This window comes from Phoca vitulina, unplaced genomic scaffold (genome assembly GCF_004348235.1).
Source record: "Phoca vitulina isolate PV1807 unplaced genomic scaffold, GSC_HSeal_1.0 scaffold5, whole genome shotgun sequence".
In the NCBI taxonomy this organism is placed as follows: domain Eukaryota; kingdom Metazoa; phylum Chordata; class Mammalia; order Carnivora; family Phocidae; genus Phoca; species Phoca vitulina.
In genome coordinates, this window is record NW_022589708.1 from 27,338,007 (window position 1) to 27,354,458 (window position 16,452).

Here is a 16,452-nt window from a genome sequence, read left to right on the forward strand (position 1 = left end):
TTGTTCAACTTTCCATAAGATTCTTTTATTTAAGATATTATTTATTTATTTATTTATTTATTTATTTAGAGAGTGAGCATGAGTGGAGGGAGGGGCAGAGGGAGAGAGAGAATCTCAAGCAGACTCCATGCAGACCCCAGGCTCGATCCCACAACCCTGAGATCAAGGCCTTAGCCAAAATCAAGAGTCAGACGCTCAACTGACTGAGCCATCCAGGTGCCCCAACTTTCCGTAAGATTTTATGCAAAAGCAATATTCTCATTTAGCAGTTTGATTTTTTTCAAAGACTCCTTCATTCATTTATTCATTCATCATTTGGCATCATATTTTTATTGAGTGCCTAAGAGTAAAGGCTTTGCCATGTTCTGAAGATAAAGCAGTAAACAATAAAAAAGAAGTTGCTTCCCACATGGGGTTTATGGTCTAGTAAAGACAAACTAGTAAACAGGCTAATGAAAGAGCAAATGATAAGATATAGAGATGAAACCCCACGTGCTGAGAGACTACAGAGGCGGACCACCAGATCAGCTGTGGAAGGGAATGAAAGGCTTCCTGAGGGCAGCTGCATGTCAGTTAAGTTCTGAAAATGTATAAAAGGCAAAAAGAGAGAGAGAGTTGAGTGTTCTGGGCAGAAAAACAGTACGTGTGGAGACCAACAACAAGAGAAAGCACAGCACAACTAGTGAAAATAGTCATTTGTTTGTTGTGCAGAGTTCAAGGTATAGAGTGTTCAGAGATGACACTGGGTTGGAGGTCGGGTTCCAGAACATGAAGAGCCTCACAAGCCATGCTAAGCAGGGGGTTTGGACTTTAAAGAGCATTGGGGAGCCAGTGAGGGAGAACTGGATGCAGCAGGGTATGGAGTCAGGCTGATATATAACAAGAACTCAATAAATACCACTAGAATGAATGTGATTATGAGAAAAAGAAAAATGATACAAGCAAAAGAAGACCATCTTGGAGAAGGTAAGTAGACAGGTGAAGCTGCCTTAAGAGAAGCTAATTTTATAAAAATTGAGGGAGTAAAAGAAAATAAGAAAATAGAATGAGAGTAACAGGCTTAAAGGTGGTAGGTGTGTGTGTGCTACTATCAATAGGGAAGAGTTCAACATGCTTATGGGCTGAAATTAAGGCTTCAGAATAACAGTCAGGAGAAGAGAAAGGGGACACCCTTGAATAAGACAAAGAAAATTTCTTCCTCTGAGATTTGAAGAAAATAGTAGGATTGGTGAGGATACAAGTATCATGGGTGGAGGGGCTGGGCAACGGGAGTGTGCACTTTCATGACTTCTATTTTCTCTAGGAAGTAAAAGACAAAGTCACTGATTAAAAGTAAAGGCCTGGAGCAACACACATTGAGGAAAGGGGTAGGATTTGCAGTATCTGCTTCGGAAAAACAAAGTTGATTAGAATGGGGAGAAAAAGTATTGCCAAGGAGAATATGGGCTCAATTAGGGTTGGAAACCAATTTCTAACTGCTGATCCTCTCAGGAAAGGACAGATTTTGAAGACACCAACTTTTTGAGACTATCCATGGGGGAAGTTCATAAAACATAGTCCTGGGGCCAAGCTAGGGTATTCAAAATATTGGATAATAAGTTTAAGCATAACAACTCTTGGAGATTAGCTTGAAGCTAGTGGATGAAGCTGGTAAAAATAAGCAGAGATGCCAAAACTGGAAACAGGGCAAACACAGATGGAATGAGGAGGCAAAGGGTCATAGCCTGAGCAGTACAGGAGAGAACAAAGCCTGTGGGCAGTAGAGGCTTGATTCAGGAGAATGCATTGTTTGCTGCTACATTCATTTTCCTGTGGTTTGGTGAGTTCCAGCTAAGTCCAGACAGGACATTTATAAGGGTATGCATGGATTCAGGATACATGATTTTCTCTAACAATTTCTAGCCCTGGAGTAGGAACAAAGAAATCAAAAAGGTGCAATAACTTGAGATTTCATATTAGCTGAACAGGATTGTTGGGAAAATGAACTAACACAATGATCCAGACAAGACTTTTTTTTAAAAAGTAGTGTTGGCAGAAGTTTGCTGATAGACCAAAGAATAGGGGACTGAATGGCTGTGGACGAGTGAAAGAAAGGGAGTGAAAAGGTGGTTATATCTCCTGAAAAGGCAATGCCATGTCCCAAAACAGTTTTTCAAATCAATTCTGGAAATGAGTAACATGTAACCTGCAATTAAGTTTGTGCTCTACATGAGCAGTTAGGATAATGAAGAAGATGGAAAAAGAGAATATGATGCTTCTTCCCGAATATTTTCCAGTTCATCAAAAAAGAAAAGAATGTTAATGCTACGCAAAATAAGTCAATCAGAGAAAAGACAATTATCATATGATCTCACTCATATGTGGAATTTTAGAAACAAAACAGAGGATCCTAGGTGAAGGGAGGGAAAAATAAAACAAGATGAAATCAGAGAGGGAGACAAACCATATGAGACTCTTCATCATAGGAAACAAACGGAGGGTTGCTGGAGGGGAGGGTGGTGGGGAGATGGGGTAACTGGGTGATGGGCGTTAAGGAGGGCACGTGATGAAATGAGCACTGGGTATTATATAAGACTGATGAATCACTGAACTCTACCTCTGAAACTAATAATACACTATTAGTTTGAATTTAACATATCAACTATAGTTGAATTTAAATTTTTTAAAAAAAGAAAGAAAAGAATGTCAGGCTATGAAAAAGATCAAATTATGTGTATTTTCAGTGAGCATCCAGAAGAGTATGTTTAGGGCAGAAAGTGAGAATGTTTCACAAATAAAACAGAGACATCTCAATTTAGGGCCTTCTACATGAATGGTTGTCCTTTGTCACTAACCCTTGAAGTATTGCAGACCTGAGATGCAAATCAGAAATTAACTATCATTTTGATGGTACTTTGCTGTCCACAACTCAATTTGCCTTCTCCTATGTTCAATGACCCTCAGGGTAACCCTGTGGGAGAGAAACAATGTCACCTCCTTCCCCGTTATATAGAAGTAGAAACTAGCACTAAGCAGATCCCTTAAGCAGAGGTTCTTCTGGCTCTAAAGCCCAAACTTCTTCCTTAATGCCACACATTATGAGCGAGACAAGCTTTACATCTCCGTATCAAGATGGAGAAAAACACAGAGATTTCCTGTCAGGTGGAAACATCAGCTGCTAACTTCAGACCCAGTATGAATAAGTGGTGAGAATAATACTTTTGGTTTCCTGGTGTCATGCATGAATAAATCTATAGTATTTAATAAGTTATGAAACTATATTGCTATTATGAGGAAATGTTATCTCTTTTATCACTCAATAATTTGTGTAAGCATAAATCTATAGACTTGGCAGAATTCGTAATGACCCAATATGCCCATAACTAAGGCTCAATTGCTGTTTATTACTTATAAGAGATTCCTTGCTGCTTTTCTATTACGTCATTTAAAATATTGATCTTATGTTATTACCCATATGATCATGAATCAAGCTCTGTGTGTTTACCTGCTGCAGCTGAAGACACTGATCTAACAGTATCATAACATGGAATTTAAAGTATTACAGCTCCCTAAGGAAATTTGCTGAAACCAGTTGGACCTACTTTGAGTTATTTGTTTGGTTAATTATCAATGGCTCCAAAACGGGCCACTGTAAAAGCTTTCTCAGTAAATTGCTTTCAAAGCCTTGGGCAGTTTGTAGACATTATGCTGCTCTTACACTCCACACAAGGTTCTCTTTGTTTATTGCCCTGTGCGTTACACATATCCTTGCACTTTTCACTAATGGTTTGTAGGCAGCCCTCGTTCATGATCAGACTGCCCTGATAACTTGATAGTCTTCCAGTCCTCTCAGAAGGGGTTTGAAATTGGAACGCAAGATATTTACCATCATAATAAACATACCCATCAGGTCACTATGGATGAAGAAGTTAAACGTGCAAGTCTCCAAGTCCTTATTACCCAATATCTTTCTTCAGGCTTCCAGGGCCAGACTGACATTACCACATCATATGGCTGTTGCGTCCCTTATTATCTTATTATCTTCTCTTAATATCCTCAGCAATTAAGATCTTATCCAGTGTGTCTGGAGGAAAGGTGACCTGGATGAGACTTCCGAAGATGTTATCTGATGCAGGCAGCGAAGCTCTGATGAAAAGATAACATTGACCAAAAGATATTGTCTTTGTTCCAGGAAGAAGATGGACTGTTTGGATTTTTATTTCATGTTTTGTTTTTAACGTATGTGAGGTGATTTGTGCTGTGTCAGCTCATCTAGTTGGAACTATAATTTTCAGAATTCCTTTCCAAGTTACGAGTTCCTGTGAACCACAAGAGCTCTTTGGGGTGATAGCTGAAAGGTGGAAAGAAGCAGCAGCCATATCCTTTTACAGTGCAAAGGCTGGTGCGAGCCATGGGGTATTTGCAATGGGGTGCATTGTTTCGTCTCTGCTGGCTCACCCTGTCCAAGTGGACCTCAGCCAGCCTGCAGCAATTCCAGTAACCCCCGGCTCTCCTCCTTTGGCTTCCCCGAATCCCAGCGGTGTCTGCAGCTCCTGTGGCAACAACAGCACTTGCTCTTCCAACTCACGCTGGGTTTCCTCCAGTTTCTCTGACGTTTGGGCCAGCTCCCGGAGTTGGGCCCATGGTGAAGGACACCAGCCTCACACTCAAGTCACCAGCAGTGTTGATGTTGAGGCTCGGCGGTGGCAAGAGACCTCAACGGGTTCCAGCCTCCCTCATGGGCACAAATTTGTCCTGTCCCTTACCAACTTCCCCATCTTTCCTCCCCAGTGGCCTCCCCTGGTGACCTCAGGCTCAGCATCCAATGTAGAAAAACAGCTTATATAAACTCTTTAACTAGTTCCTACAAATGGGTAAGGTCAGATCCCTGTGATAACCCCCTAAGTCTTTGTTACTCCTAGTGGCTCTGTTTCTCCAATCCAAGCTTAACTAATAAAATTTGCATATCTGTTATACTAAGGGGGATAGCATCTACCAAAATATGCTTCAACAACATATCTCATGTAAGCCGCTAAAATTTGGAGCCGTAGAGGAGAAAATCCCACATTTATTGTTTTAGATTGATATTTTGAAGCTTCTATCCTTTTAAGTAATTTTATTTTTAAAATAGTTTTCCATGGGTAAGCTACAAATAATATGAAATTATTAAAAATTTAAGATTACCTCCAATAGACCATTCTGAAAGCCACATTCATGCAAAAATTAATTCAGTTAAAAGAGAACAATGTTCTTAATCAGGACATGGATGGGTTTTGTAATCCAAACCATTGAAAAAAATTTCTAATTCTGACATCATAAAGAATCAATTCTTCTTATATTTGGGAAAATAAGAGAACTCATTAAAGTCATTCCAAAGACTGGAAGACTATTTAAGTTGTCAGGGAAATATCTTGTAGTGAAGACACTTCCTATAGGTAAGTGAAACCAGCAACAGAGCCAAAAAATTATTTATGAATATGAATGTTCTCCCCAATACATTTCCCCCATACAAGCTAATAATTTAATTCATATTGCATAATTTTTTAACACAAAGAAAGTTAGTTCTATGTAATGTCTGGGTTAAAATTTCAGATTAATGAATAGGCTCGCACAGGTACCGCAGTGACTACAATATAAGCAGAGTTCCAAGGACAATGGCCTTTGTAAAAGGATGGGATTATTTCAGTAGAGGAATGAAGAAACACATTTCAGAAGAGGTGGTTACTCTTGAAAGGTAAATGTAAAAATAGAACCACAGATATTGGCAACAAAAGGAGAAAGGCGCTGAAGTGCAAAAACTCAGTCTGTTTTAAAAAAGCATGAGAGTTGGAGCAGCTGGGTGGCTCATTCTGTTAAGCGGCTGCCTTCGGCTCAGGTCATGATCCCAGGGTCCTAGGTTCGAGCCCCACGTCAGGCTCCTTCCTCAGTGGGGAGCCTGTTTCTCCTCTCCCTCTGCCTGCTGCTCTGCCTACTTGTGTTCCCTTTCTCTCTCTCTATCAAATAAATAAATAAAATCTTTAAAAAAAAAAAAAAGCATGAGAGCATCTGAACTAAAATATATACATATAGGGGAACAATAAGAGGTAAATCTGGGAAGTAGGTTGCAGCATATTATGGACTAGAGAGCCCTGAATGCCAAACTAAAAAGGGGGCTTTTTTACCTTATTTTATTGGAATAAGTATCCCAAGAAAGCACCCTCCTAAGAGAGCATTCTGGAGAAAACTACTGACTTGGAAGTTTTATCTAACAATACTGTGTGGGTTGAAGCAGATAGTGTAAAGGTAAGAGTTGTGGGGACCACTTCAAAGACAACATGGACAGAACAAAAATAATGAGGACCTGGAAATTCACCCTAAGTATGAAGAGCAACTATTTTATTATAAATGTGGGGGAGGTTAGAAGGAAGAAAAATGAAGTTTGGGGGACAGGTTCCTATTAAATAGAAAGTAAGGTCAGTTTTGAGAAGAAAGATTTTGAGTTTGCAAGAATTAGTTTACTTGTTTTTATGGAAGTATAGCTGACAGGCGATGTTACATTAGTTTCAGGTGTACAATGCAGTGATTGGACAAGTCTGTACGTTCTTCTATGCTCACCACAAGGGTAGCTACCATCTGTCATCATACAACACTATTACAATACCATTGACTGTACTCCCCATGCCGTACCCTTTATCCCCGTGATTTATTCATTCCACAACTGGAAACCTGAATCTCCCACTTCCCTTCACCCATTTTGACCAAGTCCTACCCCATCCCCTCTGGCAACCATCTGTTTATTCTCTGTATTTATGCATCTGTTTCTACTAATTTGTTTGTTTGTTTATTCATTTGTTTTGGTTTTGGATTCCACACATAAGTGAAATCATATGGTTTTTGTCTTTCTCTGTCTGACTTATTTCACTCAGCATCATACTCTCTAGGTCCATCCATGTTGTCACAAATGGCAAGATTTTGAGGTTACAACTTAAGGAAAATAGAAAGGGTTGATGAATCAGTGTCTATGGTAGAATTTGTCCATCACCCTTATAGTTCCAGTAACTGTCTTGTCTGCTCTGCTTCATCTATATTGTTCCCATTGGAACTGCCCAACTATTCTATCACAAATATGCTTCCTTGGCCTAGATCTGGGCACCAGACTCAAGTATAACCAATCGGAGCATCCACCTAGAATTTCTGGAACTGGGCCATAAAAGTCAGTGTCTTTCTAGTAATCTGGGTTTTACGACAGAAACCAGAATGCCATGTCCTACTGGCCCTTCATTGTGTTTCCCATATGTTTCCTACCATACAGAGCAGATGTGATCTGCACCAAAAAAAAAAAAAAAAAGGTAAATGGATTCATAAAGAAAATAATAAACACACGATGGAGAGAGATGGAATGTAATCCCCTGATTCCAGGTGTTACTGAGGACCTGTCCTATTCCCATCCTTTTATCCTCTGAGACATCGCAGAAAGATTTTAACAAATTCCTCCGATGGCTTCAGCTAGTTCAAGCTGTTTTTCTGACACTTGCAATAAGACGGTTGTAAGAAATAAAAATCGTTTCAGTGGAGAAGTAGCAATAGAGCTGACTAGGAAGACATCTAAACATTACCAGACACCGTCAAGTCACAGGACCCAAAAGAAGTTGCAGAAGAGAAATGGTAACAGTGTTCATTGGCTTGGTGTGCAAGTTTCTGCAGAAGCATTCTGTAGCCCAGGGATAGATGAGGAGAAGGTAGGCTCTTGAACTGATCAAAGTTTGTGATTTTAATTGGAAACTCATTGGAAGAGCAACATGACACAAGGTTAGTGATATTGACAAACGTGATTAAAACTCAGGGTAAAGTGTCTCTCAAAGGGAATGATGATATCCATTAGTGATATCTGCCCTGATCAGAGGAATAGGAGGCACAAGCATGATTTTTAATACATTCCCTTTCTCCTCTCCAGGCTCTAAATTTATACTCCATGACTCTTTTAGTAAAACCAAATTAATGTAACTGTCCAAGTCAAGATGACAGTAAAGAAACTGATCCAAAATCACTGAGCAAAACTAAGAGTTTTGTTGTTTATTTTGTTTGTTTGTTTGTTTACAAAAAAACAGATGTCCAGGAGACAAAACCAGGTGGTATATCTTAGAGATAAGATACTATAAGAAATAGTAACAGAAAGAAATGAAAAGTCTGCCCTTATGTCCTAGGAATTAAAAAATAGGCCGAAAAGAGAATTAAGTACATATTGTGTACAATTTACATAGTGTAAAATAAAATAGTAACCAAAAATACCAAAATTTTGTAGTTTCCATTTTATGTTTCCTGTTCTGTAAGATTTTGAAGTGGGAATAGTTACTGTTGGTATCCCACTCAAATCCTCTCACGCTTATCATTTCAGTACCTGTGATCTGTACTTCCAGCTGCCTACGCCTGTGTTTTGTTGCCTATATATTTTATCTGGCTACCAAAGCCACTGTGGCCTAAGAATTCACACCCCCTAGGAGCATCCCTCAACCAATGACAGAAGGGAGCTTGGTGTGTAAATATTCCAGCCTGCTCTCCCCACCTGGCGGTAACTCTAAAATACACCCAGATTTTCTCATTAGAGCAAAATGTGGTTATGGCCAGTAACAACCTGCTTCCTAATGAACTTATTATTGGCTGCTTTTTCTTCCCTCTTTCACTTTCCTTCTCTCTACTGACATTTCCTGAAATTTTCTCTCAGATAAGTAATTTGAACTTGAATACTTGTTTCAGGATTTGCTTCTGGGGTTATGCAAACTACCAAAAAATTCAGGGTAGAGTCAGAGAATAGTGTTGAATCATCACTCTGGGACCTCTTTTCTGAGAGTTCAAGATTTGAAGAGTTTTATTCTCTGGGCTAAGAGAAGTGTCAGTTCTTTAATTTTATTTAGTTAAAAGGTATGTAAGATCTTTACAATATTAAGGCTTATACAAAATTAAACAGGATATGAGAAGAGGGTTAATATTTTATTAAGAAAGATTTTCTTAAATCTACAAATGCAGGTTCCTAATCATTGCAGTGAAAATACCTGTATGTTAAGTGAAAAGCGCTTTGGTAAGTTCATCCTAAAACATTGTATAAGAGCTATAAACAATATACAATATCATGACTTTGGATTATACAGTTGACCCTTCAACATGGGCTTGAACTTCATGGGTCCACTTATGCATCCATTTTCTTTTTCAATTAAAACAGTGCAATATAGGTAATGTACTTTCTCCTATAATCTTCTTAATAACATTTTCTTTTCTCTAGCTTACTTTAAGAATATAGTATATAATATGTATAACATTAAAAATATGTGTTGGGGGGCGCCTGGGTGGCTCAGTTGGTTAAGCGACTGCCTTCGGCTCAGGTCATGATCCTGGAGTCCCTGGATCGAGTCCCGCATCGGGCTCCCTGCTCGGCAGGGAGTCTGCTTCTCCCTCTGACCCTCCCCCCCCCATGCTCTCTCTCTCAAATAAATAAATAAAATCTTTAAAAATAAATAAATAAATAAATAAATAAATAAATAAATAAATATATGTGTTGGGGCACGTGGGTGGCTCAGTCAGTTAAGCGTCTGCCTTCAGCCCAGGTCATGATCCTGGAGTCCTGGGATAGAGCCCTGCGTTGGGCTCCCTGCTTATCAGGGAATCTGCTTCTCCCTCTCCCTCTGCCCCTCCCTGCTGCTAATTCTCTCTCTCTCAAATAAATAAATTAAATATTTTTAAAAATATATATGTTAATCGACCGTTATGTTATCATAACAGTAAGGCTTTCCAGTCAATGGCAGGCTATTAGTAGTTAAGTTTTTTTTTTTTTTTTTTTTAAAGATTTTATTTATTTGACAGAGAGAGACACAGCGAGAGAGGGAACATAAGCAGGGGGAGTGGGAGAGGGAGAAGCAGGCTTCCCGCTGAGCAGAGAGCCCGACGTGGGGCTCGATCCCAGGACCCTGGGATCATGACCTGAGCTGAAGGCAGACGCTTAACGACTGAGCCACCCAGGCGCCCCAGTAGTTAAGTTTTTGAGAAGTCAAAAATTATACCCAATTTTCAAATGGGTGGAGATTGGCATCCCTAACCCCTCACATTGTTCAGGTGTTGACTGCATTAACTTGTAACAATTTAGGAAGTAGCTAAGAAAGAGTACTAATGTAAGTTGATACAATAACTCCCACAGTTGAATGGTTTCACACAACTAAAATTTAATTTCACACTCTTAGTACCCAATGCAAGTGTTCCAAGTCCAGGCTAGCAGGAGAGCCTTTCCCACCCAGTCAGCCAGGAGTCTACTTAACATCTAGTTAGGTTGCTCCAGGGGTCTTCCCCACCCAACCAGCCAGAAATGGAACAGGGCAGAAGGAGTGAATCCTGGGAGAGATTTATGGGGCAGGCCTAGAGAAATAGTTTATTTCTCTCATTCCATTGACTATGTCTCAGTCACATGACTGCAAGAGGTGGTGGAACAGGGAAGCACTCCCACTGGGAAAATGGGCAGATATTTCCCAATGACCACTCTGCATGTGGAAGAGAGAGTACTCTTTTTTGGCAAATAGCCATCTCTTCCACAACAAATATTTCTTTTCCTTATGCAAAATAAATATGCTAAATAAATTAATAATATAAACAAATTACAACTGAATGTTAAGTCAAACCATTTTCAAGAAGTAAAGGGGAGGGCGCCTGGGTGGCTCAGTTGCTTAAGTGTCTGTCTTTGGCTCAGGTCATGATCCCAGGGTCCTGGGATTGAGTCCCACATGGGACTCCTTGCTCAGCAGGGAGTCTGCTTGTCCCTCTCCCTCTGCTGCTCCCCCTGTTTGTGCTCTCTCTCTCTCTCTCTCTCTGTGACAAATAACTAAATAAAATCTTTAAAAAAATTAGGGGAAAATGTATGAATATATCAAAAATTCATATTCTTAATAAAATAGTCCTTACCTACTTATTAAAATTTCTCTCCTTAAATTTATGCCAAAAGCATACCTAAGTTTTCAAAACAATAAAAATATTTTCTAAATTTTCAAAAAAAAGCTTATTTAAGAGTTCAGTCTCTGTAATGGAAAGTGCTAATATTTCAGTCACTTTAAAAAATAATCCATAATTGAAACATTTCATTTGTTTATATTGGTCTTCTCCTATACCACTTACTTAAAACTCAGGTAACTTTGTACAATGAAATCTAAGAAATTCTTACATCATTTCTGTCACATATTTGTATATTCTTCCTGGGGAAATATTAAGAGCATTTCAGAGCTGCCCCCCCTTTTTTTCTGAATAAAACTCTATTTATTTTCTCTGACCCACAGAGATAAATGCAAGGAGGCAGAGATTATAGAAAATTTAAAGATCAAAATTTAGAGTCAGATAAGTATATGGTCACATTATCAGAAGTTGGAATAAATGGTTTACAAAACCAAGATTTCTGTTATGAAATTCGCTGCTATTTCCTGAGTAACAAGCTGGCCTCTTAATTATTTATTTGGCAAGAAGCATTTGCATTAACACATTCATTACAATTATCTACATGTGGTCTGTTAAGAGAGAAAACTATGTATAAAATATATTATTCTCACTTCTTTAAACAAAATCCAACATTTGTACTGTGAACTAATTCAGAAAATATACTAGTTTTATTATATAAAGTGGAGTCAAGCTGCATACCTAGGTGATGCTAAGACATTATGTATAGATTTTAAGGAAAGAAAACAGCTATAACACTATATTCCTGACCGATATTATGACACTTGTTAATGGAACTGTTGACTTGTGATCACTGACATTGATTGAATACTTATGAAATATGCACCAGTTGTTTTAAGTGCTTTTTATTCTGTCTCATACTATTATTATCCCAAATTTATAGGAGAGGAAGCTGAGACTTAAAAAGTTAGGCATCTTGCCCAAAGTCACACCAATAGGAAGCAGGAGAGCTGAGATATGAACACAATTCACTTGACTAGCTTCTGTGCTCTTACCCGTGGTGCTCTGGACCTTCACCAAAGGTACATCACTGTTTCTTACTCAGTGATAAGTACAGGTTTAAAAACAAAGAACCAATTTAATGAAAATGAGCCCAGACTAAAAAAAAAAAAAAACAAAAAAACAAAAAAACAGGAAGAAGATAGTAAAAGAAAATTAGGCACTTCTATATCAGTAATCTTACTTGATTATTAACATGACAACTCTTGGAGATGAATAACATTTCCCTTTTGAGTGAGACAGCTAAGACCTAAACAAGTGGGATGGTGTGTCCAGCAATATCACACAGGAAGGAAGATGCAGAGCCAAAACTCAGACCCAAGCCTTTTGACTTTCTATCACTACACCTTCTGCTGTACTACAGACCCTTTTAGGACACATGGTCTTCTCCTTGAATATTTTCTTTCATTGCTTAGCACATAAATTTACCTACACTTCAAGTCTTGCAATATATTAAATATGTTTTTTTCATTTCCTTCTGAAACAAATCGACCAATCAAATTTAGCATTACTTTGCTAGCAGTGAATGGAGATGTTAGTCAAAATCCAAGTCTGTGTCTCCAGAGTGATGGCTTCTATCAATATGATCAAAAAAAAAAGGGGTTGGGGGGAGGGAAGCAGGTACAACTCTGGAGGTTCATTTCTCCTGCTCTGATATATAATAGAAATTGTCAGCCTGTTTTAAAAGGACAAGAATAAGAAGGTGAAAAAGGAAACCTTGAACAGGAAGTAAATGCAGTGATTGCAAAAACAGTAATAAGGTTAGAGTTATGTAACTGGCCCTAAAAGTGATTATATGTACACATGCTTCAAGAAAAAACATGCACTCGGAATGTAATTTGGGGTAGATTATGAGGAAACCAAGCATTCTAATAGTGTGAAAGTCTGAGGAAAGAGGAGGGATGTAGTATGAATTGCCTAATAGTGACAAGAAAAATATCAAGAAATATAATATTTGTGATGGGAGAATGGGTAGAGAAGAATCTGTAACTAGGAGAAGAATTTTCAGAAGATGTAGCCCCCCAAATGGCAGGAAACAGTGGCAAAATTAAAACACTTCTTTAACTGATTGGGAGAGCTTGCTTAAAAGCTGAGAGTAAACATGAACTTGCAAGAGAATTAACAAGTAAAAACTTAAATAGATTCAATTTTTACAAGAATTATGAAAAATCACAGTACAGGAAATAATAACACCAAAAAAAGAGCGATTGAGATAGAAGGGTAATTTTTAGAGACTTTTATTTTTATTCTGACATTCCAATTTGAAATTGGACATTTAAAAAAACAATTTTATACAGAAGTATTGTTAAAAAGGCATAACTATATAATACAAACACATTTTTATCTTTATAGCTACATCATTGTTTAATGTGATACTCAAATATAGAGTAATGGACTCCAACTATGACAAAAGAGAGAAAAGTCAGATGACAAGAATGAAGACTCCCTTTTTAAGGCTGCATACAGCATTTCCTATCAATGTGCAAACACAAAACTTGTAAAAATGTATCTCAGGTAATACTTACTTTGTCATTTTTCCAGACAATTGGGCAACAGAAATGTCATTTGATCTGTGCTTAAGTTCTTGAGAGAACCAGAAACATAATGGGCTCCAAAACACCTTAAACTGTTGGCATCGTGAACGTTTCCTGCCTAATTCTGTTGGACAACAGAGACAGAGTAAGCCCTGTAATTACATCCCAGCCTGATCTATGCTTGCAGTCATGTAATTAATACTTCCTCTGTAAAGCAATGGAATAATTTAAAGAGCAGATATTTTTCAACCATGGTCTGAAAAAAAATTCTAAGAGGAGAATACATGTGCATTTTAGCTATGTACAGACACTTCTGGGATTCCATTTGCTAAGAGAAATTGTAACTAGATTCTCAGAGCTTTCATTGTACCAAGAGATGGAAATGATACTTCCTTCCTGCTAACAGCTACAGTGGGGGGTAGAAGAAAGGGTGACTGGAGCCTATATTTATTCCATGAGGGTTTATGAAAATGGTAAACATAATCTCAGTTCCTGGCTACCTGAGCCACCTAGTGTGGTGCCAACCACATTTGTAGAGCCTCAGCCAGAAAATCACTGCAGAAATCTGGCTCCAGAGGTTAGACTTTAACTTACATGGTGGAAATAAGACACTACACTCCAGCAAATCTATACTGACTTCCCAAATCCATTCATGGTTTCCAATGTCCATTTGTAGAGAGGCATTCACAATTGTGAATGTAGATCCCACAATTCAGAGACACGTACACAAAAGTAGAGGACAGAGGAAGAATGAGAATGTAAACGAACAACATTTTCAACAATTGTTCCAATTTTAAATACATTGACATTATTTTCTTGTAAATAATTTGCATACATGCCCCGTGAAAGATTTGTATTTCCAAAGTTCTTCTCCATCCCTAACTAAATCCAAAACAAACTTCATCTTTATCTACTTCTTTTCATCTATTTCTATTTAATATTTAGAATACACAAAGAGTGGCTTCTAGGGTGCGCACAGGGTCAATGAGATGTCTGTTCCCTCTTCCCAAAACACTCTCCTGCCCTACTCCTCACAACCTTATTCTTGACGATAATGCCATCTCCAAAAAGAGATCTCTCCTGATTATTCTACTTCTCCACCACATTACCCTGTCTACGTCCTATACAATACCCCACAGTCTCTGAACATTTTGTTTATTGATTTGTGTGCATTTGAAATACAAAGGATGCAATAAAATTCTGAATATGAAACAAGGAAACAGCCACCATATTTGTCTTGGTCTGCTTGGGCTTCCATAATAAAAATACCACAGACTGGGCGACTTACACTGCAGACATTTATTTCTTCACAGTTCTTCAGGCTAAATATAAGATTCTGTTTCTGGTGTGAATTCTCTTCCTGGCTTGCCACGTTCTGGGCTATGTTCTCACAGGTGGAGAAAGATATCTCTCTCTCTCTCTCTCTCTCTCTCTCGATTCCTCTTTTTATAAAATCACTAAACCCACCAGGAGGGCCCCACCCTCATGACTTAATCTAATCCTAATTTCCTACTAACTACCATCACACTGGTGGTTAGGGCTTCAACGTGTGCACTTTGAGGCAGCCTCAAACATTCAGTTCATAAGGGTAGAATTCCAGATTTGGGGTCACCTCAACACAGTAGAAACAATAGCAAAAACAAATTGCTTGATTATTTGACTGGATGACCCTGTAACTCACATAAAGATAATCTGTTTTGTTCCAGCAGAAAAATATAGTTCTTAACTATATTTTCATTTCCAGAGCAACTTGACTTAATGCATCTTTACTCTGGTGGCTTGATTGGTTCCATTTTATATTCAGAAACTCAATTGATTGGCTCATAAATTATAGAGGCTCTTAATTCTAATTTAAGAATTATGCCAAGAAAAACATGAAATTTTAAAGATAATATATGACTCTGCATGAATATTTAAAGGCAATAAGCCAGATTTACATTCTGTGAAACACAAAATAAAAACCTTAACAAAAGGACAAAATGATTGATAGAATACATCAAAACATACCACCTTTTTGGCACAGTGATTCTGAGCTTGCATACAAATACTCCCCTGTTCTGCAGGCAAGCTCACAGAAGAGGGAGTCCCTCTCCATTGGAGATCACTTTATTTTTCCATTAGAAAAGAGCAAATGGGGATTTTTAATATACTTTTGGCTTAGGAACTCTGAAATTTAATACACATTCCAATTTGCAAAAACTAGAAACACAAAATAGGCCAATGGCCCAAGTCCAAGTAGACTCAGTTTTCCAGAGTCAAAAACTAAAGCATAGAAATGGTAAGAAAACTCACTAAAATTACCAAGAGTAAAGAATATTTTAATTGAACATTTTATTCATTGAACTCATCATTTTTCACTTATCAGTCTCATCTCACAGATAGAATCCACTTTAAAATTATCAAAAATGTTTTTTGGAAAATTTGTTAGATTAATAAACATAGAAATCAACAGCAACATCTTTCATTCATTTGACATTTTCTGGGTGAACACAAGCTATGTACAAAGCCCTGTACTACAAACCATGTTCAGATACTACTTAGGAAACAATAACTACAGATTAAAATGGGGACGTTTGCCCAGAGATTATTTTGAGAGCTCAGAGGTTAAGTTCTTAATCTTAAAGCAAAGACATTCTTAAGTGTACAAGCAAATACTCTCCAATTAGAGAAAGAGAAATGTGAATATTTCAGTCAGATCACAACAAAAGACAGCACCATGCACTCCATTTGCACAGAGAGAAAAAAAAGCTGTTAACCCAGGCTGCCTTGAATACCTTTAGTAGCCTCTGCAGACAACCTTACCAAGAGGGAGATTCTGACTGAAGGGCAGTGGCAGGGTGGTAAGATTCTCTGCCAATGCATCTTGCTCTGCACCTCCTGTTTGGATAGGTCAAACCACAGAACTACCACATGCAGTAGACTTATGTGATCTCATCACAATTAATATTTTCTCTTCTCTAATTTTTACACCGCTCTT